This window comes from Eurosta solidaginis, chromosome 1 (genome assembly GCF_040869045.1).
Source record: "Eurosta solidaginis isolate ZX-2024a chromosome 1, ASM4086904v1, whole genome shotgun sequence".
In the NCBI taxonomy this organism is placed as follows: domain Eukaryota; kingdom Metazoa; phylum Arthropoda; class Insecta; order Diptera; family Tephritidae; genus Eurosta; species Eurosta solidaginis.
The window spans coordinates 59,804,594-59,831,266 of record NC_090319.1 but is presented as its reverse complement, the minus strand read 5'-3'; the positions used below and the strand labels follow the sequence as shown (position 1 = coordinate 59,831,266).

General features: G+C 37.4%; 2 protein-coding genes across 12 annotated transcripts in view; one reads left to right on the top strand and one right to left on the bottom strand.

Annotated features, from left to right (window-relative positions):
• Nmdar1 (NMDA receptor 1) overlaps window positions 1-26,673 on the bottom strand; it is a 116,464-nt gene that overhangs the window by 73,127 nt on the left and 16,664 nt on the right. The gene's annotated exons all lie outside the window — the stretch shown is intronic.
• The window catches only part of Itpr (Inositol 1,4,5,-trisphosphate receptor), a 148,037-nt gene continuing 123,700 nt past the window's right edge, over window positions 2,337-26,673 (top strand). For 3 of the 9 annotated variants that reach the window (XM_067791980.1, XM_067791961.1, XM_067792002.1), the window contains exons 1-2: window positions 2,337-2,758; window positions 3,240-3,502. The gene's annotated coding sequence lies outside the window, so the exon portion shown is untranslated. Of the gene's footprint in view, window positions 2,771-3,239; window positions 3,503-26,673 lie in introns of all 9 variants that reach the window. The other 6 variants (XM_067791988.1, XM_067791985.1, XM_067791975.1 and 3 more) reach the window with 6 other exon arrangements.

Sequence of the window (26,673 nt, the reverse complement as noted above, 5' to 3'; positions counted from 1 at the left end):
GTTAGTTATTAATTTCTCAACTACAACTGCAGATGTATAATTTTTATAGCTTCTCTCACACCCCATGCGCTTGTATGTGTGAGCGACACTTCCACAATCACAATTGCATACCTTTAGCAGCATCTCAGACAAGATATATGCATGTGTTTCCTTCAAAAAACGCGAGTACTCTATAAATAATGTAAGGAATACTCCTTTGGGAGTATAGGAGTGTTCCAAAACTAATCTGTATTCATACAAAAAATGTGCTCCAATTAAAATTGCGATGTCCTAGGAGAGGAGTAGGTGATCCCACTCTCGCTTTGTTTGTGAGTATTCCATAGAGTACATACGTGAGAGTACTTTCCAAAGTACTTTCACTGTAGTACTCCATGGAGCACCCACAAAGTACTAAAGAGGAATTGTGTCGGAAAGAATTATCGGAGTGAATTTAATTTAAAATGAAAGTAAATGAAGAGGGGCAATGAAACTTTTATATTTTTTACTACGAATGTTCTTATGTTATTTAGAATTTGCGTGAATAAAGAAACTAATATGTCTCTATACTATAGTATGTATACATAAAACCAGTGCGCGGTTGCATTTTATCAGAGTTGCCATAGTAAAATTTTATTATCAGTTATTTGTATGCAAAAATTTATTTTTGGCAACTCTGTTCCATCGTCATCGTGTCGTGATCACGGTTGTTAAAAAACGAGCAATGATCGGCTGATGGTGGTCCGCAAACGCGTTGCAAAGGAGTATTGTTAAAGTATTCCAACATGAAGAAAATGGAACACGTAATTTAACAATTTTTGCAGGGTTTCCCTTCAAAAATCGCGAGTACTCTATAAATAATGTAAGGAATACTCCTTTGGGAGTATAGGACTGCTCCAAATCTAATCTGTATTCATACAAAAAATGTGCTCCAAATAACATTGCGATGTCCTAGGAGAGGAGTAGGTGATCCCACTCTCGCTTAGTTTGTGAGTATTCCATAGAGTACATACGTGAGAGTACTTTCCAAAGTACTTTCACTGTAGTACTCCATGGAGCACACACAGAGGATCATATGCCAAAGTACTAAAGAGGAATTGTGTCGGAAAGAATTATCGAAGTGAATTTAATTTAAAATGAAAGTAAATGAAGAGGGGCCATACAACTTTTATATTTTATACTACGAATATTCTTATGTTATTTAGCATTTGCGTGAATAAAGAAACTAATATTTCTCTATACATACTATAGTATGTATACATAAGACCAGTGCGCTGTTGCATTTTATCAGAGTTGCCAAAGTAAAATTTTATTATTAGTTATTTGCATGCAATATTTTACTTTTGGCAACTCTGTTCGATCGTCATCGTGTCGTGTTTAATGTCGTTAAAAAACGAGCAATGATCGGCTGATGGTGGTCCGCAAACGCATTGCAAAGGAGTATTGTTAGAGTACTCCAACATGAAGAAAATGGAACACGTAATCCAACAATTTTTGCAGGGTTGTGCATCTCTTCTCCGCTGCGTGTACGTACATAGGTGTAGACAAAATGATTAAATTATTGATGTGCATTCACGTCACTGCTTAGCATCGCATAGAGATGGCTATACCCCTTAGTGTTGCTAACGTTCCTAACAATATTTTAATTCTAAATTTTAAACAAACTGGCAGCAATAATTAAACTTTTTAATTTCAATTGGCAAAACAGCTGACTTCGAAAATTCGAAATTCCTATTCCTCAATTATTCTTCTCCCTAGGAGAAAAGGATTGGAGGAATTTTCCGGGAATAAAAAAATCCGCGATAACAAAATTCCGCGAGAATATTTAGAATTTGTCTGATTGTCAATTGTGTTGGTTGCATTTTGCATTTGTCGTCATCTTTTGACAATCCCAAAACCAGTGAAAAGAATAAAGTAAAATCAGCGGATGAGATGAGCCAACCATATCGTTGAGCCATGATTTTGTGTGTATAAAATTGTGTTTACGGATGTCCAAACGTAAACAAATGCAGGGTTGCATGAAACGAAAATTGTATGAATTCATAAATTCGCTGCCTACCAACTTCGTTGTATACAATTTTCCACGCCAGTTTACAATATTCAGTTTTCAGAAATTGACTGGAAAAATTCATCAATGTAAACGGGTCTTATATTGCGGTAAATGCAAAACTTTGTAACAATATTCTCTACCTTCACTGTACTTTGACGCCGATTAATTAAAAACATGCAGCGTTGCTGTTTGGCATTTGAACTCTTTTCTGGCGCTCTTTTGATCATATGTTTCTGACTTTTCTGTTAAACGTTTGACATTCTTATTAGACAAATTAGACAGTTCGGTCGTCAGCAAAACACTTGTTGAATCTCGCTTGCAGGTGTTAAAAATTCCATTTTTCTGCTAAAAAATTTCACATTTTCATGGTTAAAAAAGCATTTACTAATTAAAAATAACGCTAAACAACAAATGAAATATATTTTTCGTGTAAAAACATTTGCATAATCATGAAATTGATCAAATTTAAAATGCTATTGTTCGTGTGTGTGTGATTAATGGGCTAGAAAAGTTGACTGCGCCACAAAAAATTAAACAAAAAAATAAAAGAAAGTCGACATTTTTAAGCCAACTGCAAAGCAAAAGGCATTGGAAAAAAGGGCGATCGAAAGTGTATTTAATAATAAATAATAATATTTGAATCGACAACAAAAAGGCACATTTATCTAATTTTAAAAGCGGGCAGGCATTGTGAAATTACAAAACTACATACAAAAGTGTATATGTAGTTGTGTTAATATGTATGTATGTACATAAATATAAGCAAAAAGATGATAATAACTTTACAAACGCAGTGGGTGGGTTAGCGGGTGAACCAACTGGAACATAGCCGGGTTTTGCTATGGTTAGTAGATGCTAGCGACAACGGGCGGAGAACAAGCGTAGCAGCAATAAACAACAATACACATTTGGTTAAGGCGTTGGAACAAATTCGCGGAACTGAATTTATAAATTTTTCCTCGTTTATTATGACTGCCTTTCGTACCTCCATATAACAATAGTTTTATTGTTTTGTTTTCGTTTTGTTATGTGCTACAATTTCGTCAAATGCCTCATCGTGCATTTGCTCATCAACATTTCTATTTTAACTTTATGTTGAAAAGAAATGTTTTTCGTTAAACAGTTGATCAATTACCAACAGTTTTAGTAGTAGTGCTGTTGATGCTTTTTTTGGTTAAAAAAAAAAATAATTAAAAAAATTAATAAGCAACAGTTTGAATATTGTGAAAAGAACTAACAAATTTTGTGCATCGCCGTAGTCGATATACCTACCTACATATGTACATACATAAGCGAATGTTCTAATATTCCAAAAGTTTGCTTTTATTCTTTAAATATAAGCGAAACTTAAGCATTCCAAAAACAAACATTCCCAATATACCTTAACGTATACTTAGATGCAATACTTATACCTATTGGTCAAAAGTACAAAAAACATTATAAAATCAAATTAACATACCAACAGTGGTTTTTCCGGTAAGTTAACTACATTTTTATTATAATACAAAAGTATTTGTTAAATATTTATAACTACATATGTATTTCAGATTTTTACCAAGCCTGCTTTTTTTGCTATACCTAAAAGATTTTGTACTTCGAAAATTTCGATTTGCTGGCAACTGTTAAATCTTCTTCTTTTACTTACAACGCAAACAGGAATTGTCAGATATCTGATATTGATGTTATGGGTCTTAACAAACGCCAAGCAGGAACATGATATCCACAAAAAGGTGTCGGCCTCTGTGCCTGGAATTACCCGACCAACCCCTTGCTCTAAAATAAATATCCTGAACTCGCAGAAGAGGAAATCAATCTCCCTAGGGAGACGCGCGTCACTCTAACTCACCCTCGATCTACATACTGTAACAGAATCAACCCCGACATACATAATGTCTGTCCTGCTTGTAACGTGTACCCAATTGACACCTTCGGGGAGTGTCCTTACCGCTACAGCAACAACAACATCTTCTTAATTTCAATGTGGAACCAACGCCTCCAAACCACTCACTCTGATTCACCCCTTTTGAAACTACAAGTTTCCTTGGACTCCCGTTAGAGGATATTGATGGCAATTTGTGAGTGGTTGCACCTATTAGATGGGGCTAAGCACTGTTACAATAACAACAACAGGTAGTTATATGACATAAGTTCTATTGAAAGTTCTGTTTAGTTAATCTCCCCACACAACTTTTGATGCCATAAAAAAATACCTGACGCGATTTACCTCGGAGGAGATTTGGACCCAGCTTCACTTCAAATTTCCGTCGTTGTACATATTTTATGGCGATTCCTTTTTGCGAACTTTTTTCTAACGGGATTTTTTTAAACGCCATAAGTCGGATAAAAAAATGTTCAAATGTATCCTTAAAATATATGTAAGACTAGCAGACCCGCAGACGGTATTCTGCCCTAAATTTGATCTATCTGCATACATTGTAATAAGCTTTTTCGGTCTAACTCTGCCCTCGCCCCTCCACACTTCTTCCTAATCTTTGTATTCACTCCTCCCTCCTTATTTTTCATCTATCTCCATCTTCGTCTTATTCTATCTCTTTCTCAGTCTGCTTCTCCTTCTCTCTTTTCTCTCCTCTCAAGTTTTTCTCATTCTTCATTTCTTATTGCCAGTCCCAGATCGTGGCATGTATTTTGTTCCATTCCCATTCCCAGTATCAGTCCCAGTCCCACTCCGATTCTCAGTCTCAGTCTCAGTCCCAGTCCTAGTCCTAAGCCCAGTCCCAGTTCGTGTCTGGTCTACTTCCCGGAAAAATCATCGTAAATACTAATATAGGCAAATTTATATACCAAATTTCAGGCAAATCGAATAGGACGTATGTAAATAGGTATATGAGTATTATTGATTCATGTCTTTATTTCGGCTTCGCATGCATATTTATCAGTTTTTCCAGGTTGATGCGACTAAATCGAATATAACAATGAAAATAACTTTAAAGCTCTCAGCAACGGCTTCCATTTGATATCCATAATACACACACATTCTAGGGGTATCCGGGTCCATTTTTTGGCCTATATCTCGAGACCCTAGTCACCCAGCGGTGTAAAACTTACTCTGTACTAAAGCACACATCAACAGCTTCAATTTGATACCCATAATGTAAAAACACTATCTAGGCGTTCACGGGCCCAGGTTTTGGCCTATATATCGAGACCCTAGTCACCCAGGGGTATGAAAATTACCCTCCACTAAATCACTCACCTAAAGCTTTCATTTTTTATCCATATTCTATAAACACATTCTAGGGGTACCCGGGTCCCCGTTTCAGCCTATATCTCGAAACCCTAGTCACCCAGCGGTGTAAAACTTACTCTGTACTAAAGCACACATCAACAGCTTCGATTTGATACCCATAATGTAAAAACACATTCTAGGTGTATCCGGGCCCACGTTTGGCCTATATCTCGAGACCCTAGTCACCAATAGGTATGAAAACTACCCTGTACTAAAGAAATCATCAACAGCTTCAATTTGATACCCATAATGTAAAAACACAATCTAGGCGTTCACGGGCCCAGGTTTTGGCCTATATATCGAGACCCTAGTCACCCAGGATTATGAAAATTACCCTCCACTAAATCACCCACCAACAGCTTTCATTTTTTATCCATATTCTATAAACACATTCTAGGGGTACTCGGGTCCCCGTTTCGGCCTATATCTCGAGACCCTAGTCACCCAGGGGTATGAAAATTACCCTTTACTAAAGCACTCATCAGCAGCTTTCATTTGTTATCCATATTCTATAAACACATTCCATTCGTTTTGACCTATATCTCGAGACCCTAGTCACCCAGGGGTATGAAAATTACCCTATACTAAAGCACTCATCAACAGCTTTCATTTGATATCCATATTCTATAAACATATTCCAGGGGTACCCGGGTCCACGTTTTGGCCTATATCTCGAGACCCTAGTCACCCAGTGGTATGAAAATTACCATCTACTAAATCAGTCATCAGCAGCTTTCATTTGATATCCATATTTTATAAACACATTCCAGGGGTACCCGGGTCCACGTTTTGGCCTATATCTCCAGACCCTAGTCACCCAGGGGTATGAAAATTACCCTCTAATAAAGCACTCATCAGCAGCTTTCATTTGATATCCATATTCTGTAAACACATTGTATGGGTACCTGGGTCCACGTTTTGGCCTATATCTCGAGACCCTGTACGTCGATCCTGACCTAACGGAGCCCGAGACCTTTCCAACGAATGCAAAACCGTGGAAATCGGGTAGTGCGTTCTGGAGTTATAGCGTCAGGAAGGAAAACCCGGCTTATTAAACGGTTTTATTTAGCTTGACTTCACGGCCGTTGTGAACGAATTTTGTAATTGAAATTTAAGTAACTTCCCGATAAGCTACAAGCTTGAAACTTGGAATATAGTTCAGAACCCGATGACAATACAATAATAAGAAAAAAATCGCCGTTAGGTGGCGCAAGGATCGAGATATTTACAAAAATCGTATTTGTGTTCCGATTTGGCTCATATTTGGAACACATAATACATACAAGAATAAAAAGTGACCTATGAAAAAAATCGCCGCTAGGTGGCGCAAAGATCGAGATATTAAAAAAATCGTATTTGTGGTCCGATTTGGCTCATATTTGGAACACATAATACATACAAGAATAGAAAGCGACGTATGAGAAAAAAATCGCCGCTGGGTGGCGCAAAGATCGAGATATTCAAAAAAATCGTACTTGTGGTCCGATTTGTTCCATATTTGGAACACATAATACATATATGAATAGAAAGCGACCTATGATGTACGATTTGGCTCATATTTGGATCAAATATTACATACAGTCCAGTAGAAGTGACATCGAAATAATTTGGAGTTGGAGGAGGAAAAGCATACGTGGCGTGGAGTCGAGTAATGGCTTTGGAAGGATTATGTATTGAGGACTTAAATTGTAACAAATTGTCAGGAAAGAGTCCTTGTAATAATGAATCACTAAATGAACTAAATAGAATGAGAAATAATAGGCAATTAAATAAAGACTAAAAACTTGAAAATAAAATGATTAAAAAAAATGCTTAAGTTAAACGGTTTTATTGAAAACAATACTTACATGAAGTAATAATAATATTAAAAGCTAGAAAATAATTAGGTAGGTCCTAGGTACTAATCATCACACTCCTCATCAATTCATCAATCAGATCAGACAATTAAATAAAAGCGTTGGACGCATAAAATTTCTATTAATAGTCATATATGATAGGAGAATATACTTCTCAATACTTTTTATTTATAATGTCATTAATAATAATATACACTGTGACGACTTATCTAATTTGGTCAATTTATATGACCCGCCTCGTAACTTAAGAAATAATCGCTTATTGGTAGACACATTCCACTCTACTAATTACGCCATGAACGAGCCGATTGCTAGGAGCGTTAGATTATGCAATACCTATGCAAGCGTCATTGAGTTTAATGATAGTATAAGTATATTTAAATTAAAATTATACACTATTTTTAATTGATTAACTGCGTACTATATCTAGTCTGTAAGAATTAAATTCTGTAGACTGAACTTAAATAAATAAATAAATATAAGACCAACTGAACCTTAATCAATTTATGCTACTCCTCACATTTTTAGAACTTTACCGCGCCCAACGCTTTTATTTAGTTGTCTGATCAACGCCCTAGATTGATGAGGAGTGTGATGACTAGTACCTAGGACCTACCTAATAATTTTCTAGCTTTTAATATTATTATTACTTCATGTAAGTATTGTTTTCAATAAAACCGTTTAACTTAAAATTTTTTTTTTAATTATTTTATTTTTATATTATAGACTAGAAGACCCGGCAGACGTTGTCCTGTTCTAAATTTGACATATTTGCATACATTTTAATAAGCTTTTTCCGTCTGACTCTGCCCTGCCCCCCTCTTCACTTCTTCCTAATCCTTTTATTCACTCCTCCCTCCGTCTTTTTCGCTTCATCTATCTACATTCTCATTCTATCTCTTTCTCAATCTGCGTTTCCTTCTCTTTTTTCTCTGCTCTCAATTTCTTCTCATTCTTACCCTCTACACAACTAAAGACTCTCCTGAATTAAAAACAAATATCATAGTACCTCTTAATCGCGGGCCTCCTCAGAAAACCCCCCTCCCCCCCACACACACACCCACTCGGCGGGCCTGGGGATGTGCTATACTTGATATCGTTCGCTATAATATTTTTTATTGATAAGCAGGTTGTTTAATTAAACACCAAGCAATTACACGGAAGTATATCCGCACCACCTGAAAATATGAGTGCCACTGCGTATAACTACGTAACATTTTGTTATTACGCACAAACAAATAAAAAAAATTGCAATAAAATAATATTGCGACTATAAACTGAGATATAACCTATCCTATCTCTCAAGTTAGATCAAACTACACAGGGGTGGAAAAAAAATTCAAAATCGGTTCAGTAGTTTAGGAGTCCATCGCGGCCAAAAATGTTGTGGCACGTGTTTTTTATATATTAAGATTAGAAACATGGGTATATAATGTTCGGATTCGTCCAAAATTAAACTGCCTTATTTGTTTTCTATTAAAAACAAAACATACGATTTCATTTTAAAAAAAACCCCCCACCATAAAACAGTACTCGTAGCGCTAGACTTATCAAAAGCATTTGATACAGCCAATCATAGCACGTTACTGCAAAACATGGACGGGTCTAATCTTCCTCCCAGCCTAAAAAGGTAGACTGCAAATAATCTGTGTGGTCGACAGGCATCGGTGCGGTTCGGAAGGTAACATAACAAAAGAATTAAACAAGGGGTGCCACAAGATCTCCACGTTTCTTTAGCTTTTAGATATTGAAGCTCCCTTATCCACCAGAGGGAGTTACCATTGTGCCCTATGTCGATGACTGCACGATAAAGGCAACAGGTCCGGGCCCATTCCATCGATTAGCTCTGCTATAATATCAACGACTGTCTCCCTTGTATTTCCAAATGTTTCATCTCCCGAAATCTAAAACTGTCACCGATGAAATCCTCAGGGATCTTAGTTACAACTTGAAGATGGGATCCGGCGAGCATGCAGCCGCAATTGTGTCTTAAGTCCAGAGCCGTAACAAAGTCCTCAAGTCTTTTGTCGGCAGCACTTGGTGCAAAGGTAAAGAAACGTTGGTCTATCAAAACACCGTACTCAGAGCTGCCACGGCATGTCTTCTTATGTAGCCAGATTGAAGAAATTCCGACTCCCAGGGACATAATAAATAATCTCTAGCCTCTAAGAGTCATGTCTCTTTGGTCTCATACTATTGGAATTGCAAGTTTGCTTGGACTTCCGTTAGACGATATTGATGCTATTGTGATCGCACACATTGGTGGGGCACTGCGACAACAACATCAATTTGAGCAGGATGACTACTAAGTTCTGTTCGACAGGCGGATCAAGATTTGAGCTTCTTCTGCTTGTGACTATAAGGTCACATTTGGGGAGTTTTGTTGATATAATCGTATATCGTTTTCTGCGAGTCTAAATATCGTTAAAAGAAAAAGAAAGCTATGAAAAACTACTACTTCAGAGCACCGTAATCAGAACTGTTTTGCGATGTCTTCTGACGATTTCCGAACATCATCGGCATAGCGGGGCGCAGAGGCTCAGAGTTTAAGGGTATTACAGTATGATTAGCCAGTCTGTCTCTATGAGTACATCAGCTATACTTGAAACAATCATTTGATCCACTGCTGTACTCATTTGCTATTGGAAACATTCACCAATAGTCAGTAATTGCTTTCAATTTGAGCGCCTCAATTGGAGTTCAATATTCACTTACCATAGAGGAGAAATGTGACGCGATGAACAGAACTGCGTTACTCACACACAACTTTGTTTTTAATACTGTAATTGTTTATTACATTTGTTATTCGTATAAGACCGCCCGATGTTCTGAGAGGATTTAGTGGGTTATTTAATTTCTGCCAGGGTGCAAGTACACGGATACCTTCTTTTATGACAACAGGTACTTTGTCTTGTATAGTCCTCGTGCATGACAATACCCACTTATATTAATGCAATATTGGCAGAAAATTTTATATTAGATAAGAACACCGTTGCCTGCCCGGTTGAATACATTTTACAATAGAGGAACCTATCTAACGTGTATAGTAAATATCATATTATTGTTTTAACGCTACCTTTGCACGGTTTACATGCATGCAACGTGCATCAGATAGTGGTCATAATAAGTACAATATAATTCACTTTGATGTACACAAAGAATAATCTTCCCAATCGTATTTGCGAATGTTTTAATTCATCTGGTAATGTAAATACATACATACCTACATAGGCACATTTACTTAGCCCCGCATTGCATGTGTGCACCTACCCGTGAAATATTATTTGTCAGCAGCTGTATCATTTTTCTCAGACGAATACGACTATCCTCTCCAAACAAGGTTCTACATAACATGCAATCATGTCTGCTAGTCGCAACTCGTATGCATCCAAAGAGTAACTACTTAATCAGCGAACTGTCTCCTTTCAATAAAAGCAAATGCGCCTAATAGTGAAGTTCTAAGAGTCAAAAAACAGTTTAGAATAAAAACTTTCTACTCTTATGACTGCGAAAAAGTCTAGATTACAGGCATGAACATCCAATGTCCTACTCTTAATGTGGGAGCTATCGATGCCCGATTGATAGCTGGCCTCGTAAGCGCTGATGTCAGTGCCTTACAGGAAAGCGATGGACTGGACAAGACCTGCAGTCAATCGTGTCTCTTAATTTGTACTACTGTGGCCATGTGAATAATACAAAATGCATATTCGTGGGGGTGGCTGGTAGTGGAACTGTCTTTCATAAGTGAGTGAGTGTCGTGAATGAGAGCGGATACACCATTAGCACCTTAGCGAGTTTCTGCGACACATCGTTTATCTGCGGCTACGCGCCGTACAGGGGAGAGGGACAACTGAGTAATACAAAACGAATGGAAACAAAATAAAAATACAACAGATGAAGAAACTAATTTAGGAGAGAACAGGACGGACGAAGGCAAGAGTGACAGTTACGGTAAGTCGCGAGTCATTCAAAGCATTACTGTCGTGGCATTCGGGACAGGTAGGAGACGATGCGCCTCCATTAAGTATGGATTGCCAAAACAGAAAAAAAATGTGATAGGACGGATGAGCTAAAAGTTTTAAATTCAATTGCAGAGCTGAGTAGATTGGCCGATGGAGGGAAGTTGAATCCGACACACCCACATACGGCCAATCTTCGGGAACTACCCTCAGCGGGTTAGGGGGTTAGGATATACCCGCGGTAGGTATGCCTGTCGTAAGAGGCGACTAAAATACCAGATTCAAGGGGTTGTGTAGCGCAACATTTTCAGGTTGCCAGCGCAATATATAGCTTCTCTAAACCCAATTGTCAACCTCACCTTCGAGCGGCGAATCCCGTTTCACTAACAGACGAGGCTCTGGCGACCCCAAGCTCCTCAAGGAACTTGGGGGTGGGGAGGGAGGAATGGCCTGAAGATTTAATGTGGCCATATAAATCGTTCCCGATATGGTCGAGCTAGCACCTTAATGGAGCTGTGTTACCGTTTCGTACCGGCTCTGTATACGGCAAAAGACCATCACATCGATAACACTCCCCAAAGCCTTCGGGGAGCAACCTTATCGCTACAACAACAACAACAACTTCGGGGGGCAGCCTGGGTGAGGTAGCTAGTAATAGACAGAGTCGAGGTCCTATTAAGGTGGCAGACACACTATAGCAAACAACAATATTATATATTAAATAATTTATACCTCATTTATTGGCAATTTAATACCGCAAAAAAAAATTTAAAGCTGCGTCCGGTTCCGAGAAACGGGAGTGTCTGCTAGCTTAAGACTCAAGCCAGCAGACACTTCGTGAAAACAGGACCTACGACTTCCGAACGACTTGGATAATTGATATTACATTTATTGGTAATTTAGCACCGCAAAAAAAAATTTAAAGCTGCGTCCGGTTCCGAGAAACGGGAGTGTCTGCTAGCTTAAGACTCAAGCCAGCAGACACTTCGTGAAAACACGACCTACGACTTCCGAACGACTTGGATAATTGATATTACATTTATTGGCAATTTAGTACCGCAAAAAAAAATTTAAAGCTGCGTCCGGTTCCGAGAAACGGGAGTGTCTGCTAGCTTAAGACTCAAGCCAGCAGACACTTCGTGAAAACACGACCTACGACTTCCGAACGACTTGGATAATTGATATTACATTTATTGGCAATTTAGTACCGCAAAAAAAAATTTAAAGCTGCGTCCGGTTCCGAGAAACGGGAGTGTCTGCTAGCTTAAGACTCAAGCCAGCAGACACTTCGTGAAAACACGACCTACGACTTCCGAACGACTTGGATAATTGATATTACATTTATTGGCAATTTAGTACCGCAAAAAAAAATTTAAAGCTGCGTCCGGTTCCGAGAAACGGGAGTGTCTGCTAGCTTAAGACTCAAGCCAGCAGACACTTCGTAAAAACACGACCCACGACTTCCGAACCACTTGGATAATTGATATTACATTTATTGGCAATTTAGTACCGCAAAAAAAATTTAAAGCTGCGTCCGGTTCCGAGAAACGGGAGTGTCTGCTAGCTTAAGACTCAAGCCAGCAGACACTTCGTGAAAACACGACCTACGACTTCCGAACGACTTGGATAATTGATATTACATTTATTGGCAATTTAGTACCGCAAAAAAAAATTTAAAGCTGCGTCCGGTTCCGAGAAACGGGAGTGTCTGCTAGCTTAAGACTCAAGCCAGCAGACACTTCGTGAAAACACGACCTACGACTTCCGAACGACTTGGATAATTGATATTACATTTATTGGCAATTTAGTACCGCAAAAAAAAATTTAAAGCTGCGTCCGGTTCCGAGAAACGGGAGTGTCTGCTAGCTTAAGGCTGAAGCCAGCAGACACTTCGTGAAAACACGACCTACGACTTCCGAACGACTTGGATAATTGATATTACATTTATTGGCAATTTAATACCGCAAAAAAACTTAAACTAACTATATATTTTCAAATTGTCGACATTAGGACCAATCGGTTGGTTCCAAATTTTTAAATATAGGATTAATACTTTAAATCTTTATCCGACCAAGCCTTTTATTTTTGACAAACAAAATTGGCTCCGTTTAACTGATATTATCTAACTGAAAAATTAAGTATGAAGTATGTTGTACTTTTTTTAAATAAATCAGAAAAATAGAAAGGATACACGATTCATCATGAGTATGAGCAAATATTACGTACTATATTCCCCTAAAATATTTTCGAAAATATTACATCGTCGCTCGCTAGCCTGAAGCATGAATGTCAAATTTTTCCGATTTTGTGTTAGAGGCCTCTTTGGATTACCCTTTAGACTCTCTAGGTTCTACTTAAATCTACAGCTTCCTACCTTACATGGAAACCCCAATAATTTATGCCGTTTTCACGAATGTATAAATCAATCACACAAAATTGGGTCAGAAAAATGTGGTATATTCATGTTTATCGATGACCACAAAGTAATGCTGTTCCTGTTTGTATGACACATTCGTTGATATGGCTCAACAATTTTTGAAATTAAGGTAAGAACAGCACACATTCATTCATTAATTTTTACTAATAATTCTAATTATTTTAAATATTTAATTATTTCTATAATAATTAAAAAATGGGATTCGGCACAACGCTATCCGAAAAAAGGGTAATTTACCAGTTGGGCCAATTCTTATAGCGTATTCGGACTCAGCGCATCAAAATTCATAGAAAACATGAGCCGCATTACCTGATCCGACTACATTTTTTAATTTTTTTGAATAGCTGTGTTAAAAAAAATTAAATCAGTTTTTAAAACTTTTGTTGTGCCAGAAAAATTAATGGGCTAAATCTCGGAGAATAAAAGGGATGCGAGCAGAACTGTTATTTCAGTTGAAAGAGCATATTGTGAGTATAATATATATGTAGATACGTTTTTACATTAGAAACTAATTCTTCTAAATTTGAGAGAGCAATAAACTTTGAAACTCGATTTCCCAGCAATTTAATTTTGGCACATTCATGCTTCTGCTAAGCGGGCGACGGTATAATACGCGCTACACGTTCATCAAAAAATCCTTTTTTTTTTATTTCAAAGTGGAGTGTTAGTTCAAAATCATTTATGACGTGACGCCGAGCAGCTTGCCTACATTTACTTGCAGCAGGCAATTTGTTTCACTAATTGTATGCAGCTAACGCGTGCCTTAAATTTGGGGATAATATTTGTTATACCTTTTTGAAAAACGGGGAAAACAACTTTCAACAAATAGATTTGGTGGCTTGGCATACCATTCGATAGTGTTACTGCCACGAAAATGCAACTGCTGCCTATTTGAGACCTTGTTGAACCGATAGGGACTTGTCTTCATATGTTCGCATAAAGGTACAAAAGGGACTGGTTATATCGATCCCTTTCGGTAGAAATTGGTATAATTAGTCTTCATAGGACATGCTCAAACAAAAGGGAACAGTTGAACTCATACAAAGAGATCAAAACAGGCATTGGTCACATACTCCATTGCGACTCAACCCGGATTCATCATAGACTAATCGCATTTTTTGCAGGGTAACTACACATACATACATATGAACATATGCAATCGTAAATAAACGTACTAATCACTTGGTAAGTAGCTAGTATTTGTGTTTTACCAAACCATTATTGTAAGACAATAGCTGGAGACATTGGTGCTTTATCGGTAACCGTATCGGTAACCTTTTAACAGCTGATTCGACCAACCTTATGAGAATCAATGCAATCGATTATTGGTGCCACTAAGGTCGTAACCGTATCGTAGCCAACTAATTGGGTTTTGGTTTACCGTCGTAACGATAAACAGCTGATTACGTTAGGGATACGGATACAGCGATACGACATACGGCACCAATGACTCCGGCTAATAGGATACAAATGAAAAAATTATTTCTATTCTTTTATAAATTTTATTTTCACACTTCATTGCTCATTTTCCACTTATAACAATAAAATAACAAAATTTAATAATAACTTGTAAAATATTAATTTTACAAAAATAATTAATATAAATTGTAACTTATTATTAGAAATTATTAAATTCTATTTTCGAAAAGGAAATTTTTTATATTATTACATGAGGTATCTAAACGTGTACACTATACTGGGTCGATTTATTAACCGATAGCGCGACATCGTTTTTTCGATAGGATTTGGGCTCAGGAAAACAAAGTTCCACTACACATGCCCAAAAAAAATAATTTTCGAGCCTGTGAAAATTATAATTTTTTTTTTTACTTTTTTTCGACTTTGATTTTTAAGTTTTTTTCATGACCTACTAAAAAATCTTCATTTGATTGTAAAATTTTCATGTATACCCTGTCCGACCAAAAAATGTCCGCGAAAAAAAATATTCTTTTTTTTCAAAAACTGTTATCGACAACGTTTAGCGGATATTTTTGGGTAGGACAGGGTATACATATGAACATTTTTTTAGTAGGTCATGAAAAAAAACCTTAAAAATCAAAATTCTTCATTGCTGTGCATTTTAAGCTATTGCATAGATTTTATCGCGGGCTTGGCGACTAAATCAAAAAAAAAACCGTAACGGATATTTGTTAAAAAAGGTTCGAAAAGGTTCGAAAAGTTTCGAAAAAGTTTCGGTGTTAGCAACAAGATGATTACATAAAATTGGATCTATTTATGCGAATATTGGTTGTTGTCTTTGATGTACATTTATCTTCACTACTGCGCTGTAGATGGCACAGGTAACCGCCAGATGCCAGATGACCTGCACGCTAGATGATGCACACCAACACACACACACACACGCTGTACAGAATTGCCTTTGTTGCTGTTGAACTTAGTACAGTAATTACGTACATAGTTGTTCCCTTTGATTTTAAGTTATTGCATAAATTTTATCGCGGGCTTTGAGCGTGCCGACTGAATCAAAAAAAACCGTAACTGATATATGTACATAAAATCATGGAATAACATCTGTTAATAACAGCAAAAGTTTCGGTGTTAGCAACAGGCTGATCACATAAAATTGGATCTATTTATGCGAATATTGGTTGTTGTCTTTGGTGTACATCTATCTTCACTACTGCGCCGTAGATGGCACTGGTAACCGCCAGATGCCAGATGACCTGCACGCTAGATTTAATCAATAAAAGTAAAAAATTTGTTTTCTTATCGGTCACCACGCTTAAAAAGTGTAACTTGAATTAATATCAAAGACAAAACTTGAATTAATATCAAAGAAAACAAAATGTTGCATAAATATTATAATTGCATAAGTGATAATATGCAATAGCTTTACCTTGGCAGTCCCCGAGTGCCACACGTCCTTTTTTATTATTTTGAAGGTACCTGTAATTATCAAAATGAATCAAGAGCAAATCAAACTACTTTTGGAGGAAGAAATTTCGAGTTCTGAATATAAGGATGAAAATGACAGCCAGGTTGAAGATTTGTTTGGAACATTATTATGGTATGTTCTAACTGTTACTGTAGGGTAAAGAAGCTTTTTTCTTACCGCGGAAAAAATTCGAAACAGGGACTGAGCTGTGCTCTAAATTAAAAGAAAAATAGCACGATAAAACTACGCCTCTTGGTGGTTCACTGTAGACATAGTTTATTCAATATAAAGAGAAATGTAGTTTAGTTCTAGTTATATAACAATAGCTGTGTTTTTTTACTTCTATATACGTTTACGCTTAAACTTTATATGGACTGCTAAGCGACAAACTTTAAATACACCTCTGAAATTGATGCGCATAAAATTTGTCCTACTAAATTTCAATACGCATTATACTCAAATGTAGCTGAAATATGTGTCTTTGTTTCACCCTCTACACTAATTCTATGTATTCTCTGTGTGTCCACAATTCATCGCAACCGATTCAGCTATATGTTATACCCTATGGCCATCAGAGGGTTGTGTCTCCGCTTTTCTGTACACCCTGTGATGTTATGTTAGTTATTTAACCACTGCCGCTAGATGGGTCTCCTAAGCATTATCTAAGAAAAGATAGGCGTTTTTTCACGCGCAAACGAAACGTATACGCGAGTATAAAAAAACACGGCTATTAGCCGTGTTTTTTAACACGCGTATATCCGTTTACGCTTAAACTTTATATTGACTGCTAAGAGACAAACTATAAATACACCTCTGAAATTGCTGCGCATAAATTTTGTCCTACTAAATTTCAATACGCATTATACTCAGATGTAACTGAAATATGTGTCTTTGTTTCACCCTGTACACTAATTCTATGTATTATATGTGTGTCCACAATTCATCGCAACTGATTCAGCTATATGTTATACCCTATGGCCATCAGAGCGTTGCGTCTCCGCTTTTCGGTACACCCTGTTGCTGTAGCTAGTTGTTTTACCACAGCCGCTAGATGGGTCTCCTAAGCATTATCTAAGCGAAGATAGGCGTTTTTTAACACGCGCAAACGAAACGTATACGCGCGTGTTAAAAAACACGGCTATTGTTTCAGTGTAGCTGCATATGTAGGTATACATACATGCGTTTGTTAGAATTAGTCTAGAGGGTTACATAGAATTAGTCTAGAGGGTGAAACAAAAACACATATTTCAGTTACATCTGAGTATAATGCGTATTGAAATTTAATAGGACAAATTTTATGCGCAGCAATTTCGCGTAAACGTACATATATACAACTAAAAAAAATTATGTGGGTACACACATGTCTGTTTGTATTATGAGTTCATGCTCTAATATTGAAATGTCAATGCGACAGTTATGTACATTATTAAATGGTAAGGTAATGATTGAATTTAAAGTAAATGCATTTGCAAGTGTTCCTGCCTACGACAACATGCAGCGTGTGAAAAATTCCTAGTTATACATCAAGCAAGGAATATGTATGTAAGTGGAAGGAAGATAATAATCTTTTTCATAGTTTTCAATCAATTTTTGTAAAATTGGAAATTATTACCACTACCACCCAACTTAAAATGTTGATGAAAACAAAAGTTTAGTGCATTGTGCTCTAATCAAATGTTGCGATATGAATTAAAAAAATACTTACTTCTTGATACACTTTTTCACGCTCGCGATTTAAAGAAATGTCGACTAAATTCGTATAAAAATAACACAAAATTCACTCTATTAATAAATAATATTTTATCACATTTATTTAGAACGCACAACTTTTTGAATCTATTTCTTATTTGCAACTGAAGAAATTCCTCAGAGCAACCTCTTTAGTTAACAAATCGCGAAACAATAAAACATCGAATTCGGCAACAAAGAAGTTGAAACCATCAAAAAATTGTACTAAATGATAATTACATACAAAAATATGCATACCCCACGCGTACCCGTTAGCGCAGGAGTACTGCGCGCATGCCATTTGAAGCTTATCGAAATACAAACTTTTCTCTGATTTTCGAAAGAAAGAAGAGCGAGATGCATTTTATAAACCGTTACAGTAGCAAACGTTTCCTTTTTTGTTAACATAGGTATATACAATCAACATATTTATGCAACTAAATTTACGCATTACTTAAATCATTTTGTAGTAAGCACGGTTGCCACATCATGTTTTCATTTGGGACCAAAATTCATCGAAAAAGGACCAAATCTCAAAAACGGGCCAAATTTTTCTTTTAGTTTATTGTTATACAAACAATTCGGCAATTTACTAGAGTGTCGTTTCGTTATGAAATGTAAAAAAATTAGGATTTTTCCTTGGTTTCCTACAAAAAATAGATACCATCAGCTGAGTTTAAATTAATAAATAGAAAAGAAATATTAAAAGTATACAAATACTACGTTAATTATTTAGGTATAACATTTCCACATTTCTAGGATAAGGCTATGTCTTCCACCAAATTTAATGACAATGTGCTTGCCCAAGGATCCAACACATCTCTTTTTAATGCCTCGCCTGAATCATCTCGTTGGTGAAATGTCATTGTTCTGTTACATTTTGTTGACTGAGCAAATTTTATATTAAGAATTACATTGAAGTAAATTGAAAATTATATGTGAGTTAACGAGTGTGTGGCAAATTTTGTGAGCAGTATTTTGAATTTTTCCCTCAGTGAAAAGGAAAGGAAAGTACCAAAATCCTGGCTACTTTCTAAAAAAGACCAAAATTTAAAAAAGGAACCAACGGACCAAATTGGCAACAGTAGTGTAGCAAGTATGCGCGCTAACATGTATGTATGTACAGTTGTGAACACGAAAATAGCAGTGAAATTCTAAATGGTATGATTTTCACATTATAGCTGTGTTTTTATACATATATATGCACTCAAACATTATATGGACTGCTTAAGGTGTAATTTTATCTATTATGAAATTTTTGCGCCTAAAATTAGTACTGCTAAATTGCGGTATGCATTGTACTCAGTTGCAACTGAAATGTGTCTCTCTGTTTTATCTCTGCGTCATTCTCCACTTCTATGACCGAAAAACGGTGTGTGTCCACTATTAATTGTAACCGATTCAGCTATAGGTTATACACTATGACCAACAGAGGTGCGTGCCTCCGCTATTCAGAACAACCCGTTTTGTAGCAAGTTATTTACCACTGCTGCGAGTCTTCAATAATTGCCGCTAGATGGACCTCCCAAACATTATCTAAGCGTTTTTTTAACCACAAATGTAGATGTATATGAAGAGTAAAGAAGAGCAAGATCTATTTCATAATTTATGTTCTTTAGGATGGGCCAGATATAAAAAGTAAAATTTTTTCTTTTGGTATAGTAAAAATGTTGTTGAGAACAACGAAAAAGATGGTCTTTAAAAATTGCAGCTTTTAATTTTTATGTTAAGAAGTGCCTCATCGCGATTTTAGTTTCTCCATACAAAATTATATGGGAAGGTTTTGATTTTTTATTTGAAGTGTACCTGCGCTGCGTCTTAAATGATGAGCAATACCCATTCGTATAAAAAAGTGTGAGTTTCAAGCAGCTGAGAAGCCGTGTTGATTTAAAAAAAAAAATCTTAAGACTAACTTACGCACTTTTGCCATATATTCCAGGAGAATAATAGAGTTTTCTTTTCTGAAATAAAAGTTTTCCTAAGTAAATGGTAAATGGCGGCCACCGTGGTGTGATGGTAGCGTGCTCCGCCTATCACACCGTATGCCCTGGGTTCAACTCCCGGGCAAAGCAATATCAAAATTTTAGAAATAAGATTTTTCAATTAGAAGAAAATTTTTCTAAGCGGGGTCGCCTCTCGGCAGTGTCTGGCAAGCGCTCCGATTGTATTTCTGCCATGAAAAGCTCTCAGTGAAAACTCATCTGCCTTGCAGACGCCGTTCGGAGTCGGCATAAAACATGTAGGTCCCGTCCGGCCAATTTGTAGGGAAAAATCAAGAGGAGCACGACGCAAATTGGAAGAGAAGCTCGGCCTTAGATCTCTTCGGAGGTTATCGCGCCTTACATTTATTTTTTTTTTTTTAAGTAAATGGTAAAGCCTTAATAGAGTTACTCCTACCCCAGAAAATTTTCAACATTTATAGTACATGCAAAGAACATAAATGGCTACCCCGTGTATTAGCTGATTTTCAAAAACGCACACAGAATTATTTCCTTCATTTAAATTTTCGTCGCTAAAAATTTGTGAAGTTATGAAAATAAATTGCCACGATCAGGTGGTTTAGCAGGGTTGCTCTGCCACACCGCCATTTTTTGCAGGGTATAAGTGTAACGCTTTTGCGTTGCGAGCCTGCAACAATTACACAAAAGAACGAAATACCCCGTAAAGGCGTTACCTGCTTTTTAGAATAGAACAAAATATATTTACAACTCTTGCGCCGCGTACAAAAATCATAGCACTTTTGCCAGAAAAGAAAACGCTATAAGACCGGATCATTAAGTAAACGTCATTAAAGCGTAGGTACACATCGAATAAAAATTCCCCATGTAATTTGTAAGAGAAAACTAGATTCGCATGATGCACCTCTTAACATTAAAATTAAAACCTGCAATTTTGACGGGCTAAATTTTTCGTTGTCCTAAACAATATTTTTTAATAGCATGAGATAGCAGGAGATCTACCCTAGTGCGTACATATGAAAACAGATATGTACAATGTGCATGCCAGGGTTGCCATTTGGATACAATTGTATACATTTGAATACATTTTTAATGAGTGGATACAAATATACAAAAAATCTAAAATGTATACATTTTATTTTGGAAGATTGAAGCTCTGTCCCTGTCATGGGAACTACAAATTTTCAGTAAGATTTCTAAAAAATGTTTGAATATGCAGTTTTATAGTAAATCAAATTTTAGACTGATATTTATTTTTTTCTTTATATCTATATTATATATATAGATAAACCGTATTTCTTCTACATAATTATTTTGTTGGTATTAGTTTTGTTTAAAATAAGTAGTGTTTGTTAAAACACGTATAAACAATAATTCCGTTTAAATAAACGCGTTTCGTTATGTTAAATAGAAAAACCTTTATAACAGCGACATTTATTTAAAACTGAGCGTTGGTAAAATTTTATAAAATTCAGTTGTGTGATCCGTTTAGCCAAAATAGTGCGGTGATGTGTTGTTTTAAATATTATTCATTTCAGAATTTTGTTTCACACATTATATAAAATTCAGACGAAATGACTCAAAAACTATGTATCAATCTATTAAAACGAATTGATACATTTTTTCAGGAATGATACACTTTAGGAACAAAAAAAATTGCGCGAGTGGCAACGCTGGAACATACATTCAAGGTAGCGAGCATACTTACTACAAATGATTTGAGTAATGAGTAAATTTAGTTGCATGAATATGTTGATTGTGTATGTGTTAGCACAAACTGATATGTTTGCTACTATAACGGTTTCTAAAATACATCTCGCTCTACTATTTTTCGAAAATCAGAGAAAAGTTTGTATTTCGATATGTTTCAAATGGCATGCGCGCAGGATTTCTGCGCTAATGGGTACATATGAAAAAGTTCATATTAGGGTGGTTCGAAAAAAAATTTTGTCCAAATTCTATCCTCTTAAATGTTTCAATTTGATGTAAAAATAAAACCCTCACCAAAGTTTGGTCCTATTACTCCACCCTAAGTGGTACCCTGCTGGCTTCAGACTTAAGGGCCCATTACTAATACTTAGAATAGACTTGACTTGACTTGGCGTAAACTTGGCAATTTAGCACCGATTATACTCCACTTAGCGCATACACTCTGGCTTCATAATCAATAAGTGTCAATCTGTATGTCAAAATGAAATGGAAACAAATAAATGGCATCTCAAAATGTAAACGTCACTTAGAACTTCATAGAAAATCAAAATTCAACAGACTTCTAAGTCAAGTTAAGTGTTGCTAAGTTTTGAGTAATCAGTAACATGCAACTCACTGAATTTCGAAAGTTATAATTTATATTTATTAGGGTCGGCAAAATATAAAATTTAATTTTTCCTTTTGGTATAGTGAAAATATTTTTCAGGACAACGAAACATTTAGGCAATCAATAAGGTATAAATTATTGTAGTCGTTAGGGAGCTGTACATCGTGTTGTCAAGAAGTGTCTGCTGGCTTGAGTCTAAAGCTAGCAGACACTCCCGTTTCTCGGAACCGGACGCAGCTTAAAATTTTTTTTTGCGGTATTAAATTGCCAATAAATGTAATATCAATTATCCAAGTCGTTCGGAAGTCGTAGGCCGTGTTTTCACGAAGTGTCTGCTGGCTTGAGTCTTAAGCTAGCAGGCACTCCCGTTTCTCGGAACCGGACGCAGCTTTAAATTTTTTTTGCAGTACTAAATTGCCAATAAATGTAATATCAATTATCCAAGTCGTTCGGAAGTCGTAGGTCGTGTTTTCACGAAGTGTCTGCTGGCTTGTGTCTTAAGCTAGCAGACACTCCCGTTTCTCGGAACCGGACGCAGCTTTAAATTTTTTTTTGCGGTACTAAATTGCCAATAAATGTAATATCAATTATCTAAGTGGTTCGGAAGTCGTAGGTCGTGTTTTCACGAAGTGTCTGCTGGCTTGAGTCTTAAGCTAGCAGACACTCCCGTTTCTCGGAACCGGACGCAGCTTTAAATTTTTTTTGCGGTACTAAATTGCCAATAAATGTAATATCAATTATCCAAGTCGTTCGGAAGTCGTAGGTCGTGTTTTTACGAAGTGTCTGCTGGCTTGAGTCTTAAGCTAGCAGACACTCCCGTTTCTCGGAACCGGACGCAGCTTTAAATTTTTTTTGCGGTACTAAATTGCCAATAAATGTAATATCAATTATCCAAGTCTTTCGGAAGACGTAGGTCGTGTTTTCACGAAGTGTCTGCTGGCTTGAGTCTTGAGCTAGCAGACACTCCCGTTTCTCGGAACCGGACGCAGCTTTAAATTTTTTTTTGCGGTACTAAATTGCCAATAAATGTAATATCAATTATCCAAGTCGTTCGAAAGTCGTAGGTCGTGTTTTCACGAAGTGTCTGCTGGCTTGAGTCTTAAGCTAGCAGACACTCCCGTTTCTCGGAACCGGACGCAGCTTTAAATTTTTTTTTGCGGTACTAAATTGCCAATAAATGTAGTATCAATTATCCAAGTCGTTCGGAAGTCGTAGGTCGTGTTTTCACGAAGTGTCTGCTGGCTTGAGTCTTAAGCTAGCAGACACTCCCGTTTCTCGGAACCGGACGCAGCTTTAAATTTTTTTTTGCGGTATTAAATTGCCAATAAATGAGGTATAAATTATTTAATATATAATATTGTTGTTTGCTATAGTGTGTCTGCCACCTTAATAGGACCCAGAGTCGATCCACTTGTGATTAGGGCAATAACGCTTCGAAACGGAATACTGTGGTGGGAGCAAGAGATCGACGTCTCGAAGAAAGGCTCTGGGTGATGGGCGCTTGTACAAGAAGATCTTGGAAAGCTACTGTGGAAAGTTTGTCTCCAAGATAACTGAGAAGCATACGCGGACACTGGTGGGAGCCAGGGGCGTCGTTTGTAATGACGATCACACACTGAAGAGGAATGATGCGGGTAGACAGCATTTTACGGGGTCCAGGTAAAGGCAGGACGCACTTAACACAGCGATATTGCCAAAATGTTTGTGGCAGTGCAAAGTACAGTTGGTTGGTTGGTATTACCGTCGTTCGTGGCATTGAATTTCATGCTGAATATACATACCGTGTGCCACTGATCAAACTTCGGACATGGTGTATGGGCGTTTTCATCTAGAGTAGGCCAGCGTCCTTATCAACCTTCACTTCATCCCAGAAAAGACGGCTATTGTGTGCCAACAACTTCCCCCAAGCTTCATAATAGTCATCCTCAAAAGAGTAGGAGGTAAAGAAATTATTATGTGGCGGGTGAGTCGAAGTTGGATGGGATATAAGCGGCAAGTGGGCTTACGAGGCGAGGTACTTTACGAGAACAATACTGGGCCGATCTACAGACATACCGCTTTTCATATCTCACTGTCAATATCCTAATGTCCTTCACGTCGGGTGGCACTATTAATTCTTAGCAGCTTTTAGGAAATAGAATACCAAATCAAATCTTCGTATCGTAAAGATTCGCGAAGTCACCAAATCGTTCACGTGGTAGGCGTGGTAGTACAAAAAAGCGCAAGTCAAGTACCGGAATGTAAGAATTCACATTCGGCAAAGTAGGGAGAGGTAGTACCGAAAGTCCTTTCAGTTCTTAAACTTCCTTCTTAAATTTCGATGAAGACGAATAATCCGATACACCAATCCCAAACAATAGATAAAAAATCCCAATGCTTCAATTCTGGTACTTTTCAGATTCATTGCAATGCACTCAGGTTTCAGCCAGTATTGCTAACTCGTTTATGATTTCACTGCAGGGTGCATATCTACTAGTACATGCATACAAATAAGTGTATGCACATGCAGTCGGCATTGTTAAAAAATTAAACTTAACTAACGGCGGCAAGCCGTTCATTTCATTTATTAGTAGAAATTGCGCGGAGAAACAACCAACCCTTCGTTTGCAACTGGCACTGGGGCTAAAAGCACAAACAACCATCAAATGTGGTTGTTGTTATTGGGGATCGTCATGTCGTATGAGTAGACCCTTCAACGCATGCTGTGCAGCGTATGCAATTGTTTCTAATTAAAGTAAATATTCATGATATCAAGCTCAGCTAGTGGAGTAGTAGTTCCATAGCATACGTACAAAGTATGTATGTACATATAAAGACAGACAAACAAACATACATACACATTTATAAATTTGCGTGCGAATTATTTAATGTTGTGTGATGTCCAGCGTTGCCATAAGGGATATTTGTCTTCAAAATGAAGATTTGTTTTAGGTGGCTTCAGCAAAAAAAATTGATATGAATATATCTTAGGGTCTCCGCAGATGACTCGGCTCGTCAGCTTATCGTACTCGCATTTTTCTAATCGCGACGATGACGATACACTTCCAGCGCAATTTATAGCTTATCAATCCCAGTTGTTAGCCTCACCTACCTGTGGCCGACCCCATGTTCTTCATGGTACTGAGGCGGAGTGGGGCGTGATGGCCTAGTAGGTTCAATGTGGTCATATTAAGGCGTTCCCGAGATGGTTGGGTGTATACCTCAAAGACGCTAGGTTACCAAACGGTAACCGTCTTCAGGGCGAGTACAGTTCGGTACTGAACTCCACGTCGCACGGTGCAGACGTCTATCTAAATAAACTCGAAAACCCCTGAAGACGGTTACCGTTGATTACCAAGATGTTGGGGTGTCCGGCTGGGGGAGTTTCGATGTATATAAATTAAAAAAAAGTTCGGTGGTTGCAATTGTTTTCTGCATTGGCTAAGAAATAAATATCGGTCGATATGATTCTCCTTCATTGACATATTTTCCATTTTTTCTGCTGGTACGATGCGAGCAGAATCGATGATAGGATTGGACGTTAGTTGTTGTTGTTGTAGCCCCCGAAGGCTTTGGAAAGTGTTATCGATGTGATGGTCCTTTGCCGGATACAGATCCGGTACGCTCCGGTAACACAGCTCCATTAAGGTGCTAGCCCGACCGGGAACGATTTATATGGCCACATTAAACCTTCAGGCCATCCCTCCCTCCCCACCCCCAAGTTCCATGAGGAGCTTGGGGTCGCCAGAGCCTCGTCTGTTAGTGAAACGGGATTCGCCGCTCGAAGGTGAGGTTGACAATTGGGTTTGGAGAAGCTATATATTGCGCTGGCAACCTGAAAAGGTTGCGCTACACAACCCCTTGAATCTGGTATTGTAGTCGCCTCTTACGACAGGCATACCTACCGCGGGTATATTCTAACCTCCTAACCCGTTAGTCGTATGCGAAGCCTTCTCCACAACTGTTTAATGCCCCGGTAATAAGATTTTCTTGAGTTAATAATGGTTCTGATGTAACGGAGCTGTCTGAACGATCAATTCAGAGTAGACCGGGCAGATTCCTGTGGGAATAATAACGGCGCCCTGGTTGTTGACGTACAGAATGTCCTTAAGTTGTGAAAGAAGCACTTCTCCTCATTGCAATACAGCCAGGAACAAGACGAATCACTGATGGCGGAACGTTTCGCCACCTCACTGTGTCGAAGTGAGAATAGCAATAACTAATCGGCGGATAATGAATGGTAAAAAGCATGCATCAACTCTTATCCATA